The following is a 17975-nucleotide window of genomic DNA, read 5'->3' on the forward strand; positions in this document are numbered from 1 at the left end:
TGAAAAGCACAATCCTTTCTGCCTCTCATTTTCTCACCTTGAAGTTCAGTTTCCTCCATTTCAACATATTTTGGGCAACATATTTTATATGCACTTCCGTGCACATTTTTTCTCAATATACTAGTTTTCTGCCATAATACTCGTAGTTCTGTAAAGTGGCCCTTAGACATTCGATTCTTTGAGAAGAGAGTCTGTCTTAAGCAGAAGCCACTTAGAGGGAAAAGTGCTGTACTGCATATCGTTCAGTCTCGATTTGCATACTGGGAGGAAATACGAAATCGTGATGGGAATAGGAACAGTAAGATGCCATTTGGGAGTCATTTGAAATCTTTGATAGATTATGTCAGGGATGTGGAACTTGTGGCCCTCCAGACTTTCTTGGACTCCAAATCCCACAAACCATTGCCAGCATTGCCGGTGGTCAACCGTGATGGAAGTTCTCTTCCAACAGCAGCTGGAGGACCAAATTTATACATATTCTCAGGAAACACGAATAGAAGCTTGTGCTTTAAAAATTAGCCTTATTTAGCCATCTATTATCATTGTCCCTAATCAGTGAATGCACAGTTTTGATTTAAAATGGCTTCCTGCTATTTTCTGTCAAATAAGTTTTAATAAATTAACAGAAGTATTTGAATTCAAGCATATAAAGACCTTATTCCAGCCCATTGGCTTTTCGTACTTGTCTATGATATACTGTTTTTCATCCTGGAAAACATATCCTTTTAAGAAACCTTTTTTAAAAAAATAAAAATAAATTACTGTGCTGTGTTTTCTGTAATGAGTTTTCCTTTTTAACAACATGCATAAATTGCAGTGTCGTTTTCAAATTTTGAATATATTATTTGGTGTATAATTAAAATGGTACAATCTGAAGCCACAATTAGGGAAAGAATGGCACAATTGCCCATTTACTCCCCACCCCCAGATGTTTTTGGGAAAGCTCATGGCCTTATATTATGTCCCAAGATAATGGTAGTCACATGGTACTATGGTCTATTATCAAGGGGGGGATCTATATGACAACATATGATGAGCATTAATAAAATTTATCAAAATACCATACTTTTCTGTGTATAAGACGATGTTTTTTTAAATCTTAAAATGCTTTAAAATTGGGGTAGTGCAGAGGGGGGATGGTGGGAATGATTTCTGTCTTGAGTAGTAGATTCTCACTGGCGTTACCGTGGATGATAGGTGACTGCAGCAGTGTTCGCTTGCGATTGAGCACTACTGCAACAATGTCTGCTGGCGATTGGTCACTGCTGCAGCAATGGCTGCTGGTGATTGGGCTCTGCTGTGGCAATTGGGCGTGTGTTTGGCAGCTGCTGGTGTCGGTTGGAAATACGATACGAGGCTTCTGTGTTGTGTTCGATCGCAAGCATTTGGAATTGGGGTGAGTTCCCCCCCCCCGGCATTCCTCCAATTCTGGACAATCTCTCTCCACCCCCCTTTTCTTAATATTGAGTCCCAAAGATTAGGGGGCATCTTATCCATGGGGGCGTCTTATAGACAGAGAAGTACGGTATATCCTAAAATGCATACAGCTACCTTTAACATTTCTTTAAACAGATCATTTTGTTGGTTTTTTATTTTTCTACAGTATGGCAGTATGGAAGATGAGGGCGAGCCACACAATACAGGTATAATGTAACCCCATTCCATGTACTAACTGCTTTGATTTTTCACACCAAGGTTTGGACGGTGCAGCCGTCTGTGTCAGTGTGTGGATATCTAGGGAGTAAAGGCAGTGGCACATCTAATTCCAGGCCAGAGAAAGCAGTATGGTCTTGCTCTCCAGTAATTGCATGGGGAACGCTTCATGAAATTAATGCCTGAAGGAGGTTTTCAGTTCAAATAAATTCCGCAACACATTTTTTCCTGTCTTCTTTACCCTTAATTCCCAAACTTCCAAATTAATCTAAGAGAAGCCCCTTTTTATGCATCCACTCCAAGCATATGCCCTTGAAAAGAGATATACAGTGGTACCTCAGTTTACGAACTTAATCAGTTCCGGAAGTCCGTTCTTAAACCAAAACCATTCTTAAACCGAGGCGCACTTTCCCTAATGAGGCCTCCCGCTGCCAGTGCCCCTCCACCATTCAGATTCCATTCTTAGACCAAGGTAAAGTTCTCAAACCGGGACACTATTTCCGGTTTTGGAGAGTTTGTAAACCGAAAAAATTGTCCAGTAGCACCTTAAAGTGTGCATGCACACGGAAGCTCATACCAAGAACAAACTTAGTTGGTCTCTAAGGTGCTGCTGGAAATTTATTTATTTTTTAAAATTATATTTCTACTACATCAGACCAACACGGCTACCTACCTGAATTTGTAAACCAAATCGTTCTTAAACCAGACTGTTCTTAAACTGAGGTATTACTGTATTCATGTTTATCCTGAGGTGGATGCAGATCCAAATGACTAATGGTGTGACGCATGTGATTTTTTTTTTCACCTTCCAGCTATTGGTGTTCTTTGCATGGAGCTCTCATCAAAAAGAAGAATTGGAGCATACTTATTCCTGAATGCAAGCTTAGATTATTTTTACTATAGGAGTAAGAAATGTTTGTTTCCCTACACCTCTTGTGGATCTACAGGAGAAAGCCTAGAACCATACCTCCTCTACACTCCCCTTGAGAGAAAAAGGGCTAATATTCAATGGAAACTGATTTACTAATACAATATCTTAGCAAACAGTGGAAAACAATCCCAATTACAGCTCTGTAATTCCCCATTCAGAACATTCTCTCTCTATCTTCCCATTACCATACTTTCAGGTCCAATGAATAAAATTCCATATCATGATTATTCTATGCACCCTAGTAATTTACATAAAAGTTGCAGCCATCATGATGGATTATTTATTATCCAGTAGAAGAACTTTCTAAGGATTTACTAATAGGTGTAAATGTCAGAAAGGTGTCCTGGGATATGGTTCGGGAAGTGACAAATGGACAGAAACGGACTAGTACTGAAAGAGGAATCCATGCTAGTTTGCAGAAATGAAATTCTCCCCCTCTCCCCACCCACAGTGTCCTAGATAGTCTTGTAGTTGTTCCCTGGCTATCTTAACTTGCCAAACACGACTAGCAATTGCAAGGCAGATGATTGCAACCCACCCAGACATTTACTTTGAGAACATTATGGGAATAATATTTCCACATGGATGAAAGCTCTTGCTTTTGAACAGCTTCTGCAATGTATTATGCAAATCAAGACTTTGTTTAAACTTCAGATGGTATGTTATCATGCTCCATTTATTGTAGCCATTTCAGGAAAATGATTAGCATTTGGCTTACAAAATTGGTTTCAAGTTCCCTGACCAACGCCACTGGCTATTTGTAGTTTGCTGAGTTTATTTGTCTGGGGAGAGGAAGTGGAGATTCACCATCATACAAAATACGGATTTGATGACATGCACCTAATGAATCAAGCTATTCCATGCTACCTATTTGGGTGGGTACATATAAATAAGCTCCCCTACCCTTATGTTCCAGTTTCCATTGATGTCAGTAATCATGTAAACTAACAATGGCAGTAGAATAGGCAACAGGCAGTCTAATCATTAAGCTTCTACTGTTACATGTTCCACTGGCAAAACAATAAAAACTGTAAAACATCTAGAAGATGTGTAATCAATGTGGTACCATCCAGCTGTCCCCATTCATGGTGATGTCCACCACCAAAGAAAGAGGGTGATCCCACCAAGGTGGAGATCAGTAGACCAGCTGGAAAGGGAAGGGATGGGGAGGGAAGAGGACAGACCCTTTAATAAGGACCAAGGTAATTGTTCAGGAGCAGCTGAGACAGAAATTGCAAGTTTTCACAAGGGTGTCTTGCAGGAGCTGGCAGAGCTTTATACTCTGGATTGAGTAGTCAGAATGGAAACACTACCAGCTAAAACTGTATCTGACCATTAAATGGCCAGTGACCTTTTCTAAAGTTTTCTAGACAGTGCAATTTCACATTCGGGGGACTGATTTGGGGAAAACCTTTTAGGGTTCTAATCCTCCAAGATGTCTGTGCACGAAATGACACAGAAACAGATTATAATGTTTTAAAAGGCACAGCAGACTCATACAAGGAAATATGAGGGGGGCATTAATGCCCTACAGCAAAGCAATGCCTCAGTTGTGCTAAAAGGCCCTCATACAGAAACAACCAAAATTCCTTCCCTTACCACCATATGCACTAGGAGAAGGGGACGACAGAGGACGAGATGGTTGGACAGTGTTCTTGAAGCTATGAACATGAGTTTGACCAAACTGCGGGAGGGAGTGGAAGACAGGAGTGCCTGGCGTACTATGGTCCATGGGGTCACGAAGAGTCGGACACGACTAAACGGCTAAACAACAACAACAACAACCACCATATGCTTCCTGTCGTCATTGTTCTAGATCATTGTTTTTCACTGCAGGTAAGGATGGAAAGATCTGCCCATTTTGGTTCTCTCAGGTTCTCTACCCCCCCCCCCCAAAAAAAAACATGGAAAATCAGTTTTTCACATTTCTGCAACAAATTGTAATCTATTTAAAAATCCTCATGGAAATTCATCAGCATTTTGGTGTGAATTTCTTCTAGTGTACACATTTTTGTACATAGTTCTGATAAATACACATTTGCAAACAGTTTCTCCTAATAAAACACATTTGTGCGTGTTATTTTCACCAATACATTTATTTTTATGTACACTTTTCCTTACTAAACTTTTTTTTTTTTTTTGCAAATAGTAGCTGCACTCAGACATTGGGTTTATTGCAATCATTTTACTGTTTATAATGCTGGCAATGCTGTTCCAGATTCTAACATTCCTATTGCAGTACACTACTGGCTGCATTATGGAAATGTGACTTTTTGATCAATACACTGCCATGTCATACTAAATTTTAAATGGCAGGAAAGAACTGCCAGAATACCACCCCAAATTTCATCACGTGAATATACAACACAAAACTTTCATGGTTTTTCAGGGTTTATGGGGCTACAATTAGATCTTTTTCTGGAAACAACTAACACGGAAAGGAGCACTAGACTTCCACTAGATTCCCAGAAGTGTCTTTTACATCATGCGAAAGCTCACATAAAATGTGGAAATGATCAGTTAAGAAAATGTCAGCAAATTGGATAGAGTGCTGTCTGAATGTAGCCCTAGTTTCTGCATTGCAAAATTCAGACAAGTGTGATTTAAAACAAACAAACAGGGGCTATATTTTGGTTCCCATATTGTTTGGGAAAGGGCAAATTTGATGGATTTAGCTTTAAATGCAAACTGAATTATTGCCCCGATCCCTAAATACAGGACACAACCTGGACCTTCCTCATCACAACTTCTTATGAAACCATCTTTCCCAATCTTCACATCTGTGTATGAGGGAGAAGTGGCAAACGAATGCACAGAGATCTTTCCATGCAAGGGAGCAAGTTGTTCAGTGAGAACATGCATTCTTTACTTGATTGACAAAGATCATGCATGAAGTTTGATATTGAACAAAGAAACCTATGCCTCTCAAAGCTGGTACCCACAAACACCATTGATTGCAGGGAGCGGCTAATTGCAAACACAACCCTGTGTTGACAGAAATCCTAGATGGCTTAATGGTACACAGTGGGGTTGCAATATTAAAATACCACACTACAATTTGCTGAGACAGAAGCAAGGAGCAATTTGCTCGGGCAGAGAGACAAGCATACCTTGCTGTGTATAGATTTGTATAGAACAGATGGATTGCTGCATTCTCTGTGGATTTTCCAAAAGCTATCCACAGATTTCCATTCCTTCAGATCAAACAAATAAAAAACACATGAAAATTATATGAGCAAATCCTGTTTCGCAAACTCAGGCTTGGTTCTGAATTATTTAAAGCCTTGCTCCAGCTATTCTTCCTGGGCTAAAGTTTGGAGGAAAGTGCTTTGGATTATAATGTTGGAAGGTAAGTGCTAAATGTATGTCATTACATATGAAGAGGTTTATCCCTTTTCAGAAAACCCGTGAGAGATCTTTAAAATGATTATTAACACTCTTTAGCCTCTCGGGAAGGTATTGAGACTTGTCAGTTAAATGACTCAGCATAGAGTAAACAAATTTTATCCCTCTCCTATTTAGAAAACCACACTGAAATACATTTTGCATGGGTCTGTGGCATATCCTAGAGTCCCATTATGTGTTTCCAAGTGCAGTGTTGTTAAGATTACTTTATTCTGGATGAAAAGTGGACTCTCTTTCATTATTATATCCAATGAGGCCTATTTTTAGAATTTGCAACCAAGAGTTTCCCATCCTCAGGAGAAATGCCTCTGTTTTTTTTTTGTACCTCTCTCCTTCAATGGTGCCTCCTGCTTGGAAGGCACAAACCCATACAATGCAGCCTCTTTTTAGAGCAGGACTGCTTCTCAACATTGGAAACAATTGAATTGTTCAGTCACATAAATGCTATTTGGGCATTCACCCCTCATGACTGTACAACACAGTAGCTGAGGACCCTGTCTCCTCTATTACTGACCACTCATTGGAAGGGAATGTATGAATCAGGCAGGTTGCTATGTGTATGGGACTAGGTATGGGAGAATATCTGTGATAGCTCACATTGAAAGGTGAACTTAATTAATTTGACGGTTTCTGAACCAGTAATCAGATACCATTCTTTGAAATTCAGCCTTCTCCGAATTTTGTAATGCAATCCGCCAGCCAAGCAATGTGCATATAGATGCATATTTTAGGGCAACATATTCATATAACTGTACAAATCAGTTAAAACAGCATCAAAATGCACCGTATTGGGGAGAATTGCTTTTAAAAATTGATTTTGCAAAATTGCATTTAAAAATGTGTGTATCAGGATAAATTTGGACTAAAATGCAGATAAATTCTCATGGTGTTGTTGCTTTTTAAAAGAATAACTCACAAAATGAGGTGAAAATGTGGAGAAATGAACTTAAGAGTGGGGAATTGAGAAAGCGAGAGAAGTCAAAATTTACATATTCGCCCATCCCTAATTGCTATAGAAGCAAATCTTTCAAAATGAAAAATATATATATTTGGCATAAGGTGACTAGTGACTACCTGGGGTGCCTTTATTATTTCACCATTTCATTAAAAAAAATCCCCACATTTCCTACATATCACTGTCATATGCTTCTACAATATGATAGTCTATTTTGCTTGCTCCATCCATAGAACTCCCCCAGCCCCAAGCACAGCCATGATTTGTATGTTTTCTACAGTTCCTCTTTAGAACATTCTTTTTTAAATTAAGAGAGCATATAAAAATAGGGAATTAAAGCTTTGGGCATTGTAAAACAATACTCAGTAGATTTGTAAAAATATATATAGAGAGAGAGGCAGAGATTTTACAAGCGATGGGCTTACAACAATATTTCATCTCATGGCTGTGAAACTTTATATGAGAGGATTATAGTTAAAGAAAACAAGTATCAAATATTGCACCATAAATCAGATACAGGTAAAATTGCAAATCTATTGTTGCTAACACTGGGAATGCATAGTCACCACGCCTACTCCTATTTCACATCTGGAAACTGTGATAGAAAGCCAGCCTTTCATTTTGTCTTTCACGTTTTTTGCAAATTTCTACGTATCATGATGTACAGATGTTGGCTCATATCCCTTATTCTCCCTTGTGGGCCTTTTCATCTCAGCTACGTTTATTATCTACAGACATTCCTCAAAGCTTTCACAGCTACCGGATCAATATAAACAACACAGTAGCTTGCACAGCCAATCTTTTGCATCCCTTCCTCTCGCTTGCACCCTCTGCATTCCCCAAAAATAGCCTCCCCAGAGGGTTTGAGGAGATTGTGAGCTGCATCTTATCAGGATGCAGCGGGAGGGAGGATTGCTGGAAGTCAAGAATCTTCTATAACACTAAGGTAAAGGTAAAGGTACCCCTGACCGTTAGGTCCAGTTGCGGAGAACTCTGGGGTTGCGCGCCCAGCTCGCTCTATAGGCCAAAGGAGCTGGCGTTTGTCCGTAGACAGCTTCCAGGTCATGTGTCCAGCATGACTAAGCCGCTTCTGGTGAACCAGAGCAGCACACAGAAACACCATTTACCTTCCCTCCGGAGCAATACCTATTTATCTACTTGCACTTGACATGCTTTCGAACTGCTAGGTGGGCAGGAGCTGGGACTGTGCAACAGGAGCTCACCCCATCACAGGGATGCGACCTGCCGACCGTCCGATCAGCAAGCCCTAGGCTCTGTGGTTTAGACCACAGCGCCACCCGCATCCCTTCTATAACACTAGCCCTTTGTATTTTGGGGGGTTTTATACTGTAAACCTCCTTGTGATCCTCGGTTGAAAGGTGGTAATAATAATAATAATAATAATAATAATAATAATAATAATAATAATTCTTTGAAGGCCTTCTTGAAGTGAGTGTGATCAATGTGTGGAGAGAGGAGCAGACTTGCTACTCCACTCTAACCTCCACATGCTGGCAATACTTTGTGCAGAAACCATTTGCATGGGAAGCTGTATACATGAAGGCATTGTGCTCTTTAAAACTTAGGGGAAAAATGTGAGTAAGAAGACAGGACAGAGATTTATAAAATTATGCAATGTTTGTAAAGACTAGAGAAAGGTCCTCTCTCTTTCTCTCATAACATTAGAGCTTTGGGACACCCAGTGTGAAATTGAACAATGGACTGACAAAAGAAAATGCCTAGGTAAACTATGGAACTTGCTTCCACAAGACATAATGGTGGCTACCCACTTGGATGGCTTTAAAAGAGCATTAGACAAATTCATGGAGGATAAGGCTATCATGGCTGTGTTCTGCCTCCACTGTTGGAGGCAATGTGCTTCAGAATACCAGCTATTGGACAGGTGAGCGTTGTCATGCTCAGATCCTGCTCCCCATAGGCATCTGGTTGGCTGCTGTGAGACTAGGATGCTGTTTTCTGCTGCTCCAGAGAAGCGAACACGGAGCAATGGATTCAAACTACAAGAAAGAAGATTCCACCTAAATATTAGAAAGAACTTCCTGACAGTAAGAGCTGTTTGGCAGTGGAATTTGCTACCAAGGAGTGTGGTGGAGTCTCCTTCTTTGGAGGTCTTTAAGCAGAGGCTTGACAGGCATATGTCAAGAATGCTTTGATGGTGTTTCCTGCTTGGCAGGGGGTTGGACTGGATGGCCCTTGTGGTCTCTTCCAACTCTACGATTCTATGATTCTATGACTTTATGAGCCACTGGACTGATCCAGCAAGATCTTCTTATAATTCATAAAGCCACTTCCGCGCTTGCGCCGGAGGTGGGGTTGTGGGCTGCCCGACTGTACCATCGCGTAGGGGCTGAGAGTTCAGCCCCTGCGCGATGGTGCGCTCCCGCCTGCGTCACACCCCGACCGGCCAATGAGGCTGGGCGGGGCGGGGCCACGCCGTTTAAAGGCCTCCGCAGGCGGGAAAGCTCCCTCTTCCTGCGCTGTTCGCCGACTGTTCTTCCACTCAGTCGTCGGCAGGTCACCGGGCGGACCAGCATGGGCAAGCCCTGGTGCAGCAGGGGACCGGGGATTCCGATACGTCCGGGGACGAGGGTACTTCCAGACCTGGAGGAGGTACTGAGAACGAGCCAAGGATCGAGGGAGAGCGTCAAGGAGGGAAAGCCAAGAAGAAGACCGACAAGCGCAAGAGGAGCAAGGACGACTCGGACGATTCAGGTACGACCTCCGAATCGGATGGCGACATCCCGATGGAGGATTATTGGGGGATTGCGGAAGACCAGTCGGGCCTTCCTCTCTGGATACATAGGCGGAGATCGAGCGCCCATCGCAAGGGTTTTAAAGGGACTTTAGAATGGAGGGATGGCGCCTTAGTGCCAGATTCAAAATATTCCACCAACTCTGACACCGACATTTTCTTGGGTTCGCATTTGTCAAATAAAAAGAGGGAAAAGATTTTGAACGGGGATTTTGTTGACATTTTCACCCTTTTGCCTTTGTCGCAAACACTGGGAAAGGGCGAAAAGATTAAGAACTACGGTAGGCGCAGATATAAGACCCCCCGCGCTGACCGTACGTTCGAAAACTGGCTAGATGGCATCCACATCTGGGCGGCGGTCATCTCAGCTGCATACCCCAAAAGGGCCTTGCACTTGTGGGCCTATGTAGCTGACGTTAGGTTGGCAAATAAGATGGCTGGGGAGGCGGCGGCTTTAAACTACGATGAAGACTTTCGTAGGAACGCGTCTCAGAATCCAAAGACCAGATGGGATCAGCGCAACCAGCATTTTTGGAGTAGCCACGTGGTCCCATACGTGGAAAGGAAGCAGACGGATCCCCCTAAGTCTGGCAGGTTTGAACCCAGGAGGGACCCGCGCCGCAGGGTCTGCTGGGAATATAATAAGGGCATCTGTCAGCGGCCCAATTGTAAATATACGCATGAATGCGAAAAATGTCTAGGACAGCACCCTGGAGTGTCATGTTTCAAAGGGAGGCAGTCCTTTCGCGGCGGGCGAGGCAATTCACACCAGGGCCCCAGACACGCAAGTGGCGCCCCTCAGGGAACAGGCAGTAATCGGTTCTAATACATCACTCACTCTGGCTTTCTCCCCTATAAAGCTCGGCCCCCTGAAACTCCTTTTAGATCACTATCCCAATAGAAAGGCGGCTAACTACCTCTGGGAGGGGTTCTCCTCCGGTTTTAGAATCCCAGTAAAAAGCCCACCCCTTTCGAGCAACCCCCCCAATCAGAAATCTGTTAGGGAAAGACCCGACATAGCGATTAGGAAAATCAACAAGGAGATTACTGCGGGTCGCGTGGCGGGTCCTTTTGCTGTGCCACCCATACCCGAACTCCACATTTCCCCTTTGGGAATAGTCCCTAAGAAAGCGCCAGGCGAATTCAGACTCATTCATAATCTCTCTCATCCGAAGGGCAGATCCGTAAATGATGGCATACCTCAGGAGCTTTGCACGGTGAAATATGCCTCCTTTGACCAGGCAGTGAAGCTTGTAAGGCAATTTGGTAAGGGTGCCTTGTTGGCAAAGTGTGACATCGAATCAGCATTTCGCCTCCTGCCTGTCCACCCGCAGGACTTCAGATGGCTGGGCTTTCGGTTCGACGGGGCATATTTCATCGACAAAGCCATGCCTATGGGTTGTTCCGTGGCATGCTCTGCATTTGAGGCCTTTAGCACGTTCCTGGATTGGGCCCTGTGCTTTAAAACTGGCCTGTCTGGAGTCTCGCATTATTTGGATGACTTTCTCTTCGTGGCTAGGGCAAATAGTCCGGAGTGTGCAGGCCTTATGCAAGCATTTTCGGCCCTTGCTTACGAGCTGGGGGTGCCGTTAGCGGCAGATAAAACTGAAGGGCCCGTCTCACGTTTAACTTATTTAGGCATAGAACTAGACACAGTAGAGCAAACGTCTCGTTTGCCTGCGGACAAAATTAAGGGCCTTAAGGAGACTATTAGACAGCTCATCCCCTGTAAAAAACTTACCCTTAGACAGATCCAATCCCTCCTGGGTCACCTGAATTTCGCGTGCAAGGTAATATCACCAGGCCGTCCCTTCTGCCTGCAATTAGCCAGACTTACGGCAGGTTTAACAAAACCCTTCCACAGGAAGCGACTCCCTCGAGGCGTTAGGGCTGACCTGGAGTCCTGGCTTACATTTCTTGAAAATTATAATGGGGTATCCCTATGGCAGGACAGCTTGGTTCTGCATTCCGATTTTCAGGTACAGTCAGACGCGGCTGGTTCTTTGGGTTTTGGAGTCTATTTCAAAGGTAAATGGTGTGCGCAGCGTTGGCCGGCCAGCTGGCAGGGCACAGACATTACACGCGATTTAACATTCTTAGAGTTTTTCCCCATAGTTGTAGCAGTGCACCTATGGTCCGCGGAATTCAGGGATCGGCGAGTCTGCTTCAGAACCGACAACCAAGCGGTGGTCAGCGTCCTCGCTCGCCAATCATCAAGATCTCCGAGAGTGTCATCTCTCTTACGCCATTTTGTCCTACTAAGCTTGAAATTCAACATGCATTTCTCAGCCAAATTCGTGCCTGGGCTTAATAATAATATCGCAGATGCTTTGTCTCGCTTCCAGATGGACCGCTTCCGCTCGTTGGCACCAGAGGCACGCCTGTGGCCGGAGCCGTTCCCGGAACATCTATGGAACCTTGGGAGCGCGAAATTCTGAAGGGAGTATTTGCGTTGGTTGCCCCCTCTACCCTTAACTCGTATAAGCGGGCTTGGTCAGATTTCACTAAGTTTAGGCAGAAAGGAACCACGGGTCCTACTCCTGGTCCGCCTTCCCAGGAAGAGGTTATGCAATACATGGTGCATTTGAGGAATCTGGGGCGAGCCGCTAAGACCCTTCAAATTCACACAGCAGCCATAACATTCTTCTCAAAATCACTTTATTTCATAGACCTGTGCGATAACTTCCACTTACGCAGGGCTATGGAGGGCTGGCGTCGGCTCCAGCCTCCAGCCAGTGACAACAGGCGGCCTATCACGTTTGACATGTTGGTTCAGATACACAAGCAATTGAGAATCCTTTGCTGGTCGAAATTCGAGGCGCGCTTGTTTTCAGCTGCGTTTTCGATTGCCTACTTTGGGGCGCTCAGAGTAGGGGAGGTGGTCTGCGAGGACCAATCGGATGGTGTCACACGGGGTATTTTAATAGGGGATGTGTCACTGTCCGACACCCAGGTTCTAGTACACATCCGACGTTCAAAGACCGACCAGAAGGGAAAGGGTGCCGTTGTACGCCTCCCTGCGACAGGGGCCGCGGGTCCGTGTCCAGTAAAAGATACCAGGAGGTTCCTTCACCTGCGTCCGGCGGGCCCAGGTCCCTTCCTTATTCACCAGGACAAGGCCAGGCTTACCCGCCAGCAGTTCACCAGGGTCCTGCGCAAGGCCATCGCCTCTTGCGGGTATAACCCCACCGAATTCTCGCCCCACTCCTTCAGGATTGGTGCAGCTACTTCAGCCATGCACCTGGGCCTTTCTTCCGAGAGGATTCAGGACCTGGGAAGGTGGAAATCAAACGCATACAAAAGGTACATTCGTACGTAGCATTCAGCTGATCCCGGGGTGTAACTCTTTGTTTTCCAGGTGGCCAGATAGTGCGCGTTTGGATAGCCGGGCACAGCGTAGTTCACTGGGCCCGCGAAAGGGCGATTGAAGTGGGCCTGGGGCACGGGCTGGGCCTCCCAGCATCGGTGAGAGTGTCTTGGATTGCAAAGAGAGGCATGAAGTGGAACGAGCTGTTGCCGACCCTCGAAAGCCGGGCTGCTTCACTCGGCTACCCTGACCTGCTTGTGCTGCAGCTAGGGGAAAACGACCTTGCCTACCGTAACGCAGTGGACTTGAAGTTGAAAATATTCAGTGATTTTGATACCTTATTGGATTCTTGCCCGGGGATGACGCTGCTTTGGTCATCCCTGCTGGAGAGGCGCATTTGGCGCGATGGACGTTGCCCGATCGCTATGAACAGAACTAGGCGGCGCTTGAACTCTTTTGTGATCCGCAGAGTGCTAGCCTTGAATGGCCGAGTAGTCTCGCACCCAAGCCTAAAACAGAGTGAAGCAGCCCTGTATCGTCATGACGGTGTACATCTGTCGCCTATGGGGAATGATATCTGGCTCGGAAACATAATTACTGGAATCCACGATTGGCTACATGTTAGTGTACATAACTAGGCGAATAAGAGATTAGGACCACAGCCCCCCTTAATAACGTTATAATATGAAATAATTAAATAATGTTTATGTTATACCCACGAATTGGCAAGAGGGTACTACATGTGAGCGGATTGGCGGCGAGCCAGGGTGGGCTCGAGTGGCGGTTAGGCGTTAGAAATTTGCATAACAATCAGTGGAGGAGGGGCAAGTACGTCATCAGCTGCCCTATCTTGGAGAGGTAATTCCGTTAAAGGATTCCGGGGGCGAGGCTTGGTCCTGAGCCTGGAGTTGCCTGGGCCGTAAGGCACGCCCCATCGGTGGCCACAGGAGGAGCTCTAGTAGATCTACGTCGCGGGGCTCCTTTCTGGTGGTTAACTTCTCACAGACTTCAACACACGGGTTGGAGTCGGATATAGTCTGTTAGGTTCCAACGCCTAAGCCAATTCCGCTCTACATGCATATTTAATAAAGTTGTGGCCTTAACCACCCAATTAATTAAATCTTAAACCTGGTGTCATGAGTCTTTATTCCGGGGAAGGAGGGCATATAGCCACACAAAGCCACTTCCGCGCTTGCGTCGGAGGTGGGGTTGTGGGCTGCCCGACTGTACCATCGCGTAGGGGCTGAGAGTTCAGCCCCTGCGCGATGGTGCGCTCCCGCCTGCGTCACACCCCGACCGGCCAATGAGGCTGGGCGGGGCGGGGCCACGCCGTTTAAAGGCCTCCGCAGGCGGGAAAGCTCCCTCTTCCTGCGCTGTTCGCCGGAGCGAACAATTCACCCACCCGCCCACCCCTTAATAAGAGGCAAGGGGACACTGCTATGGACGTCAGTTGGTTGCCCTGGCTGGCCAGGGGGCTGGGTAGGATTTTTCCCATACTGGGCTAGCCATGATGGGTTTTTCGCCTACCTCGTAGCATGTCGTCACAACTTAGGTTAGGCGGTTAGGCGTTGGAAATTTGCATAACAATCAGTGGAGGAGGGGCAAGTACGTCATCAGCTGCCCTATCTTGGAGAGGTAATTCCGTTAAAGGATTCCGGGGGCGAGGCTTGGTCCTGAGCCTGGAGTTGCCTGGGCCGTAAGGCACGCCCCATCGGTGGCCACAGGAGGAGCTCTAGTAGATCTACGTCGCGGGGCTCCTTTCTGGTGGTTAACTTCTCACAGACTTCAACACACGGGTTGGAGTCGGATATAGTCTGTTAGGTTCCAACGCCTAAGCCAATTCCGCTCTACATGCATATTTAATAAAGTTGTGGCCTTAACCACCCAATTAATTAAATCTTAAACCTGGTGTCATGAGTCTTTATTCCGGGGAAGGAGGGCATATAGCCACACAAGAGACAGGGCCTACTTCTGAGTTCAAGATTCTCCTCTCCATAGTTTGATTGTGCCTTCTTTGACATTGTCTGTATAGGGCTACTGTCAGCTGTGAGCAGCACTAAGCAAAAGGTTTGCACATGAATACCCCTAGGCTGTGTGTGTGTATGGAATCATGCAAACCAGGCCTTCCTGTACTTGGTATCCACTACAGAGGACCTGGTATACACTGGAGGCTATTAATGAAGGGGAGAAACTCATGGCACTTCTCCAGCAAGCTCTTCCGCTGTTGCCTTGGGCTAAATTATGGACTGAAGTACTATCTCTAAAGCATCTAAAATTCATTGATGTTAGAACAAGGTTCCAAGTTTAAAAACAAAGGCTGTGGGTTTTGTGTGCAAAATGCCCTTTTGTTTACCATTGAACAGTGTTTTAGTGACTTACAAAATCTTTGGTTGCTAACGTATTGTAATAGACACCCATGGCCTCAGGGGTTGATTATTTTTATTGATTAACACTACAGTTGATTTACTAGCCACACTGTGCCCTGGAGAATGCCTGATTTCTGACGGAATAAGGTCAAACTAGCTGAAAAACACTTGCCAACAAGTGTCCATCAGGAGGAAAGCAGTTTCACTGGTAGCTGAGCAAAGCTAAATGTTCTCTTCAGCAGGTGCACAGCAGAAAAATCATCAAATGGTGTAAGATTGCTTTCTGAAAAGCAGCCAGTGTTAAAATATGACCTTTCAAATTTACCAAGAAGTAATGGATTGTTTTCTTTGGAATAAATACTTTTTCAAATGGCATTTTTTATTTGCAATGAACTGAAAAATTATTTGTTGTAGTAATCACAGTTCCTTGGAGTTTTGAAACAATGCAACCGCTGACAAATCAGTGACTTGCCTCCATCATGCAATTATTTTTCTTTCATTCAAAATAATAAGAAATGTAATTGGAATTTGGTTTTGTATTGTATTCAGGGGAGGGGGGACCTAACAAAATTCAGGTTTCTATTGAATGCGGTTTTACCATTGTAGACTCCATGTTTATATTATTGCAATTATGGATCACATACTAGAACTGTGCTTTGTAACATTTTGATGCCCAGGCACTGAATATCAAGAAACGAAAAAAAAAATGTGCCAGTTCATTGTAATGAGATACTTCTTAACAGATTAAGAGCAAAGCCAATGGTGGAGAGAATAAGGTCCTAAAGAAGAACAGAAGCTCCCATTATTATAAAGCTAAAACCTTTTAAAAAATAAAATAAAATGGAAACACTATTTCTTTCTGGGAAGGTTAACCAGAACACCTCAGGATTCCGGATTCCCCCAATTCCAACTATCCTACTATACAATTCCTACTATCAAATTTAACATTCTGTTCTCACAATGGCCAACCAGGTGCCTAAGGGAAGCCCAGAAGCATACATGGCACTGGAGCTGAAGATTCAATTACTTATAATAGGTTTTTGTTTTTTTATGAAATGCTCATACTCTTGTGCACAGAGCTTGATGTATATGAATCGTTTCAAACCTATAGCCCAATACTATGCATTGTTTACTCAGAAGCCAGCACCACTGAGTTCTCAGGTAAGTTGTGTACAGAATTGTAGCTTTGATCATGTACAGCAGTGGTTTTCAACCAGTGTGCCGTGGCACCCTGGGGTGCCTTGAATGATGGTCAGAGGTGCCGCGGGCAACACTGGCCTCTGCCCCCCTTTCCTTCCTTCCCTCCTCTGATGCCCTCTCACAACTCAGCCTCCCAAAGGCTTGCACAGCTATTTGTTGCAGCTGCCCTGGCTACAAGCTCCCCAGGCAAAAGGTGCCACTGGGGCTGGCAATTGGGTGCTTACCAGGCCCCTGTGGGGCAGTGTGAGGAGGCACCTTTCTCTGGGGCAGCTCAGAGACTAGGGGTGGCAGCTGTGGCTGCCCGGAGGGCTCCCAAGGAGAGGGGTGAGGAGAGGAGGCTGAGGGAACACTCCACAAGGGAGGGTGTTCAAAAAAAGGTGAGAGGCTGCCAGAACTGCAGGCATAGCTGCCAAGTCTCCCGTATTCCCCAGGAAACCACCGTTTTTCCAGCTGTCCCCAGCCGAAAAAAACGGATTTTTTTTGTTTTCCCCCGGTTTATTCTGCCGCGGCCGCCATTTTGGAACTGGGTGGAGCATGCTCAGAAGCGACTTTTGATGCTGCTCTGCCCAGTTCCAAAATGGCTGCAGCGCGACTTCTGGTGCGGCGGCCATTTTGGAACTGGGCACAGCAGCATCAAAAGTAACTTCTGAGCATGCTCCGCCCAGTTCCAAAATGGCGGCAGCGCTACTTCCGGTATGCTACTTCCGGTCTGGTCCCTTATTTTTCAGAGAGGAACTTGACAGGTATGGCAGGCAAGGGGTGATGTAACTGGGCTCCTGAGCCCCACAGGAGAGCCGCAGAAAGAATGTAGTTGGTCAAGGGAGCCTCTGAAAACCTCTGGTGTACTGACAAACATAAATAATGTAACCTCAGATGGGGGAACTACCATGAATCATGCTTCTGCTTCATGGAACCATATTGTATTACCATTTATAATTTATTTCACCCATTTCAAATGTAGAAAGTATATTAGTTCATTCATGAAGAGTTGGACATGACTAAACGACTAAACAACAACAACAACAACAACAACAACAACAACAACAACAACAACTGACACTGACCAGAACTCTGCACAATGGGGGTGGGGTGGGGTGGGTAATGTTTTTGGCCTCCATTTAAGCTGACCAACTTTTTTGAGATGCCTGCCAGCATTTGAATGCACAGTTTAAGTGGTTACATCCACTTTTGTGAGCACACATAGAGATACACCTCTCTCACACAATTCAGCACACATGTAAGCACACTACAGGCATTCTCTTGCAGATGAAGGGACAAAGCTTTCTCTCACACATATTCACACAAACACATCTCCTAATTGTTACTGGGCTGAGGAGAAAGAGTTAAACCTCATGTGCAGCACCTGGCTTCATGGAGAAGTTTAA

The sequence above is a fragment of the Zootoca vivipara genome, chromosome 11, assembly GCF_963506605.1.
Source record: "Zootoca vivipara chromosome 11, rZooViv1.1, whole genome shotgun sequence".
Classification (NCBI taxonomy): domain Eukaryota; kingdom Metazoa; phylum Chordata; class Lepidosauria; order Squamata; family Lacertidae; genus Zootoca; species Zootoca vivipara.